Here is a 7,510-nt window from a genome sequence, read left to right on the forward strand (position 1 = left end):
GAAGAGGATAAAAGCAGAGAAAGAATCTGAAAGCACCTGGAAAATGTTTGCTGATTCAGACCAGCAAAGAGAAAAAGAATGCCGTCTCAGAAAACATTATGAACGGGAGCTGCAGAAATACAGGAACATCGCAGAGGAACTGGAACAATCATCAAGAACACCAAGCCCAGAGCTCAGACAGGTAGAAGCCCCCGTGGGAAACCTTGATGAGCTCGAACAGTTAAAGAAACAGTTGGAAGAGCAAATCAAATCCAACCAAGACTTGCAATCCAGACTGACGTCTCAGGACAAGACGATCGGAGATCTGGAGTGGAAGGTGGCAGAAATGACTGTGCAACTCAAGATGGCAACTGGCATCAATGGCCCTCAGGTATCTGAACCAGGCTGCCTCTTAGCAGAGTCCAAACAAGAATTGCTCTCTGAACCATCTGTGGAACGAGAATCTCAAGTCCAAGAACCACAAGCAGACTCAAAACCACAGGTGGGCTCAGAGCAAGCAGACTTCCAACCACAGAAAGTCTCTGGACCAGAACCGGACTCAGAACCACTGTCAGGACGAGGACGGTCGGCCTCTCAGGTCTCAGAAACACAAGCGGACTTTCAACCACAGGAAGTCTCTGGACCAGAACCAGACTCAGAACCACTGTCAGAACGAGGACAGTCTGCCTCTCAGGTCTCAGAAACACAAGCAGACTTCCAACCACAGGAAGTCTCTGAACCAGAACCAGACTCAGAACCACTGTCAGAACGAGGACAGTCGGCCTCGCAGGTCTCAGAAACACAAGCGGACTTCCAACCACAGGAAGTCTCTGGACCAAAGGAGGACTTAACACATGATGTCGACTTCAAAAGGCCAAAGATACCATCTCAGTGGAGACGTCGCACAAAATATGAAACACCAACACATCTCCACCAACAGAAGAACCAAAACCACATACCGAAAACACATAAAAGTCCTCCATCATGGTTCTCAGGAGAATCTTCATCACAAAGAAGAATCTCAGATCAAAGGAGACCAGATCAAAGACCCCGTCACTATGGTGCTGGTGTAAAAAAACAGATCACTCCAGCACATCAACATCTTCACACAAATCTAAATGTGGACACCAACTGCAACTACAGTAATGGAAAATGTTTTGGTTGAACCAAAAGGAGGAAATGGATTAAGGGAATTTTTTTTTTTTTAAAATGATAATAAATATTTAAAAAATGTAAATGATATGTTTTATGGTTTCATTGTGTCTCTATAAATGTTCTTTTTAATATTATGATATTGTTTGTAATGATGTGAGAACAACACAGTTCTTAATTTAGTAAATAACCTTATTTTTTTTATCAACAACTTTTACTTAGTTTAACTTATTTTTAATCAAAACTTTAAATATCACTAAATATCTAAATATATATAAAAATATTGTTGAAGATGTTCAGGAGTGTCTTGAGAAAAAGAAAGAAGCTCAGTGTATCAGGAAATGTCCCTCAGCAGTCTAAACCTATAGCAGCATAACTAAGGGATGCTAACCATCCCTAGCTATAGGACTTATCAAAAAGATAAGTCTTCAGCCTAGTCTTAAAGGTGGGGAGGGTGTCTGCTTCCCTAACACTAACTGGGAGCTTATTCCATAAGAGAGGGGCCTGATAACCAAAGGCTCTGCCTCCTGCTCGGCTCTTTGAGACTCTAGGAACCACAAGTAAGCCTGCAGTCTGCGAACGAAGTACTCTGCTTGGTATATCAGGAACTATGAGGTCTTTGATATATAGTGGTGCCTGGTTGTGGAGGGCTTTATATGTAAGGAGAAGGATTTTAAATTCTATTCTAGATTCAACAGGCAGCCAATGAAGAGAGGCTAAATCTGGAGAAATATTATCTCTCCTGCTGGTTCTGGTCAGGCTGCAGAATTCTGGATCAGCTGAAGGCTTTTCAGGGCATATTTAGGACAGCCCAGTAATAGAGAGTTACAGTAATCTAGTCTCGAAGTAACAAAAGCATGAACCAGTTTTTCTGCATCACTCTGAGACAGAATGTCCATAATTTTGGCTATATTACGTAAATGAAAGAAGGCTGTTTTAGTAACCTGCTTAATATGTGGGCCAAAGGACAGGTCAGGGTCAAATATTACTCCAAGGTTTCTCACTGTAGCACTGGAAGCTAAAGTAATGCCATCCAGGTTCATTACAAAACCGGAAAATTTAGCTCTGACTTTTTCAGATCCAACGAGAATTACTTCAGTCTTATCTGAGTTTAAGAGGAGAAAATTTCTAGACATCCAAGTCTTTATGTCTATGAGACAATTTTGTAGCCTATTGGGCTGATTTGTTTCATCTGGTTTAAAGGATAAGTATATTTGAGTATCATCTGCATAACAATGAAAGTTTATTCCATGCTGTCTAATAATTTTGCCTAAAGGGAGCTTATATAGCGTGAAGAGTATTGGTCCAAGTACAGAACCTTGAGGAACTCCATGACTTACTGTAGTTTGGGTGGAGGACTTGTCATTTACATGAACAAACTGAAGTCTATCAGATAAATATGATTTAAACCAGCTTAACGCTGTACCTGTAATTCCAATCACCTGTTCTAGTCTTTGTAACAGAATGTTATGATCGACTGTATCAAATGCAGCACTAAGATCAAGCAAGATAAGTACGGACACAAGTCCTTTGTCTGAGGCCATAAGAAGGTCATTAGTAACTTTCACCAATGCTGTCTCAGTGCTATGATGAGCTCTAAATCCTGACTGAAACTCCTCGCATAAATTATTTCTGCTCAGGTGGGCATGTAGCTGAGCGGAAACTATTTTCTCCAGAATTTTGGACATAAACGGGAGGTTAGATATAGGTCTATAATTTGCTATCACCTCTGGATCCAGAGATTGCTTTTTAAGTAAAGGCTTGATTACAGCAGTTTTAAATGATTGTGGTACATATCCTGTCACTGAAGACATATTGATAAGATTTAGTAGTGATGTATTAATTAAAGGGAAAATGTCCTTAAAGAGGCTCGTTGGGAGAGGGTCTAAGATACAGGTGGATGGTTTAGATGAAGCTATTATTTTAGTTAATTCAGAGGGTTGGACAGGACAGAAACTATTTAGACACAAGTCAGATCCTGGTTCTAAGGATGCTTCGGAGACCACAACAGGCTCAACATTATGTAGAAGGAAGAATATTGTGGATTTGATCTCTAATAGTGTCAATTTTATTCCTGAAAAAATACATGAAATCATCACAACTAAGTGAGAAAGGAATACATAGCTCCACAGCGCTCCGGCTCCTAGTAAGCCTGGCTACAGTGCTGAAAAGAAACCGAGGGTTGTTTTTGCTTTCCTCTATCAATGATGAATAATAAGCTGTTCTTGCCGTACGTAAGGCTTTTTTGTATACAATTAAACTTTCTTTCCAGGTTAAGTGAGACTCCTCTAATCCTGATGAACGCCATCTGTTTTCCAAACGCCTTGATGCCTGTTTTAGAGCTTGAAGCTGGGAATTAAACCAGGGAGCCTTCATAATCTTACCTAATTTCTTCTTCTTTAGGGGAGCAACATTATCCAAGGTTGTACGTATTGAAGCTGTTATAGTATCAGCATGTTGATCAATCTGAGCAGGGTTAAGGCTTAAAGGGGGACTCTCAGTCATGCTAACACATGGTAGAGGTGAAAAAATTGATTCATCAACATTGACCTTCCTAATCAGCAGATACTATAATGGAGGTCATAAGATGGCTGCCGTTGCTACGGAAACAGCGAAGCCACAAGATGCCAAACTAATGGTAAGGTTACAAGATGGCTGCTGTTGCCATGGACACAGTGAGATTACTAGATGATTGCTACTAGCATTAAATCCATTTGATCAGTTGCCATGGAGAATTTATGGGTTGTCTGGTGTCTAGTCTAGTTTAGGTAATGCTATGCTAAAGCTAATCTGATGCTAAAATCCGATGTGTGTCTGTGACCAGTCCTGGGAAATGGTTTAGTCCTTGATGAGAATAAACTCAGTTTAACAACTCGTAATGTTCTTGTGTGTAGATTTGTAAATTCAGCAACTATAACTTGTTAAGTCTGAGGTGGTGAACCCAGACCGGCTCTAAATAACTGATGACATGGGGGCTCTTTTGGAAATGAAACCCTCCTCTTTAGCTTCCATGTTTTGTTTTGTTTGACATGCATTTCTGTGCAAGATATGAACTGGAGAGAGCGTTGCTGGTTTATATCAAAAGGAGAAAAGAAATCTTTAAATGTCATACACTTCAGTAATTTAATACATAAAACAGGAATAATTTTATTAGTTACAACTTTGTTTGTCTAACAGGATGACTGAGTTATAAATACATTAAGATTTTCAGTTAGGAAAAAAAAAAAAATCACTTTTTTAATTTTGTACCAGAAATTTCCTCTTTTGTTTTTCACTTATATAGAGGTTAGATGAACAACAGTTCAGATTATTAGTTTTAAAAAAAAACAACAAAAAAACAATGCAGACCTGGTGGAGTCTCTGTATGCATGGGACAGGTCTGCCATCTGTATCATGATATATTTAGAACCAATGTGTGGGCTCAGCAACACTTATCCAGATCCAGTGTGGCTAATTTATGAACCGGAAAACTGCTGGGGTCGGCAATGCTGTAACTAAACCAAAAGGCTCCACTGTTAGCTGCTAACAGTTGTTACGTCAGCACGCACAATAGACTATATTTAAAAGATGGACAGAGCCTTCATGATGTCACCCGTAGGTTCTGAAGAGCTGACTTGAATCTCATTGGGTGGGTCCCACCATCTTGGCAGCGTCCCACTGAAATACGAAACTATAGTACATTGTAAATACAATAATGGCAAAGAGGTAGAGCTGAGAGGGGGGCTGTGAGCGTGGGGGTGAGTCATTGACATCTAGCGAACTCCCAACTGCATGTAACTAAAGGCTAACCAAGCTAGCGGGAGCTGACAGGAACTAATCTGCTAACAAAGGTAAGCGAGCTTAAGCTAAGTCATGCTGTTAACCGGCTAAAAACCGCGGTTATTCAGAATTCCTCCTTCTTTCAGCGGGATATTGGGTACCTGTCAATCAAAAGGACACGCCCCTAAATATACCAAATTTTGAGATTAAATTGATTCTAAACGGAGGAGTTATAAAAAAAATAAAATAAAAAAAATTAAAAAAAAGAAAGAAAAAGAAATTCACTGTTTTCATGAAGGTAAACCTGACCTATTAAACCTAAAATGTGTTTTTGTACCAGGCTGTAAACATGCTGTAAAGTTGGCCTTTTTAACATGGGAGTCTATGGGGATTTGCTCTCTTTTGGGGCCCCGAGTGGATGAGGGAGGAACTGCACTTGGCACTTCCGCATGGACTTAACTTTTAGCTGCCGGAGGTTGCCGCTTGGCACACACCCATTCCCAAATGCACCAAGCACAAAGTGAACCCCTCCCCTCCTCAAAATGAACCCCAAGGTGTAGAACTGTTAGATGAAGCAACATCACATCGTAGCTCTGCCTGGGGAACCCAGATGGCCTGATGTAGACAACATAAACACATCTTTATTTAGCTGTTTCTCAGTTTCTTTCTCTCTCCACAGGTGGCCAACGTGGATCTGGCTGAGCTGACAATCTGGAAGTTTGAGAGACATTAAACGTACCCTAGTGCCTCCTTCTCATTTTATTTATTTACACCAGTTCTGAAGCAGAATCTCTTTTTCCTCCATTTCTACAAGCTTTTTTTCTCCTTTTCTTTCTGTATTGCTGTCAGACACTGAGATTCGGTTTGTACTCAGTTTCTGTGTGAAGAAACTCAACGGTACGACACGATGCTGGACTTTGTCAACAGCTGCTGCAGCGTCAGGTGACGTGACTCACCCATAACACTAACGAAGGAGGAGAACGTGTGTGCGTGTAGTTAAAAAGCTGAATAATGGTGATTTACACCTTTATTTATATTTATAAACCATTTAACAGAAGAAAATCTGTCAAACTTGCACTTTTCATAGGAAAAAGTTTGTTTTTGGAGGAATTGATCCGACGTTAGTTCGAGTCCTGTTTAAAGTGTCTTTAACATGTCTGCAGATGTTGGAGGCTACATGAGCAAAGATGAAGTCCTCCCTGTAACACACCTTTTATGATGAGCAGAATGAGACGTTTACGGTGGAAGACTGACCTTACTCTGCATCTAATCGCACATTGTGCAGTTTTACTTTGAGATCTGTCAAATAAAATGAGAAAAAAAATCTCCTCGGATGTTGAATCCGTCTCAACGACTTTCTTCCTCCTCCTCCTCCTCCGTTGGTTGACGACCATCATTAAAACAAACATGACTTTTGTTTGTCTGAGCGTGAACAGATCTGTAAGATCTTCTACTCTAAACTACAAAAGGCTTTTCTGCAATAACAATCGTCTGCTTGAATCAAGAGGAACCTTTTAAAAAGGACGTCTTTACACAGTGAAACATGAAGGTGGCATCGATGTTTTACTGGCAAACTCAAACAACCACTACAGGAATAAATATACATTGAGCTTATTTTTGTACATCTTTGTAAATCATGACTGTAGTTGAGATTATGACGCATCGTTGGGATGTTGCATGTGATTTTGGGTTTTTTGTTTGTGATTTGCTGCTTCTGTGTCGGTCATGCGGTCTGGTATGTAAACACTACAGATATAAGGTAAAATGTCATTATCCCTCTCATCCTGTTTAATGTTAAGTGTGTGTGTGTGTTCACCATTACAGTTTTTATTGCACTCATGTTTAACGGGCAGTATGAAGTGGAAGAAGTTATAAAAGGTTGATTAAGGAGTTTTAATGGCTACGTGGAGGATAGTTTTATTCATTGCACTGTCTCTGTTTTGCAGATCTGTCCCACTTGTGTCATGATTTCAGGTGATGCTTCAGTTTGTCGTGTGTCTTGTGTCCTAAATGAAGGCTAATTTTCATCCTTTATCAATGGTGCTTGTGGAATCATGGATATGAATCTTTTCTTTCTCAGGTTCTTTGTCTAGTTTTTGTTGTCTGAGCATTTTTCTTTTTTGTAAGAGTCTAGGAAGATGTTCTGCAAACTGAAAGAAGTGATGGTCACTTCCCTTTTATTGATCTAAGCTTTTGAATAATCTTATTGTTTTTCCAAGTCTTTATTTCATACTTTGGTGCACTATTAAACAATCTTTTTAAAGTTCTTTATCAAACGGAGCATTCATTGTGTCTAATGAATATAAAATATTAAAATAGACATATTTCTGTACTGTGCTGGCACAAACATGTTGAGATGAGCTGAAAACAACTACAGTGCTGACTTTAAATGAACATTAAGACACACATTGCTGAAGAAAGCTGAAAGTAGCAGCTGCACCTAAAACCTCTGATGTGAAAGGAAAATAAATATTTCCTTTTCAGATATTAATAAAAATAATCATTATTCTAATCATTAGTTTTCAGACTTTTTATATTGATCAGAAAACCTGAAACACTTGCTATGATCTGGCCAAGACAGGGCGCCACTTTCACATCTTGCTAGCTCCCCAACATCACC

At 39.6% G+C, this 7,510-nt stretch overlaps 1 protein-coding gene across 1 annotated transcript in view; it reads left to right on the top strand.

Annotated features, from left to right (window-relative positions):
* The window catches only part of LOC306766104 (solute carrier family 35 member F5-like), a 30,206-nt gene extending 23,079 nt beyond the window's left edge, over window positions 1-7,127 (top strand). Inside the window, exon 15 of the mRNA XM_079253712.1 lies at window positions 5,570-7,127. The gene's annotated coding sequence lies outside the window, so the exon portion shown is untranslated. The remainder of the gene's footprint in view (window positions 1-5,569) is intronic.
* The last annotated feature ends 383 nt before the right edge of the window (window positions 7,128-7,510 follow it).

The sequence above is a fragment of the Telmatherina bonti genome (genome assembly GCF_933228915.1).
Source record: "Telmatherina bonti genome assembly, chromosome: 15".
Taxonomy (NCBI): domain Eukaryota; kingdom Metazoa; phylum Chordata; class Actinopteri; order Atheriniformes; family Telmatherinidae; genus Telmatherina; species Telmatherina bonti.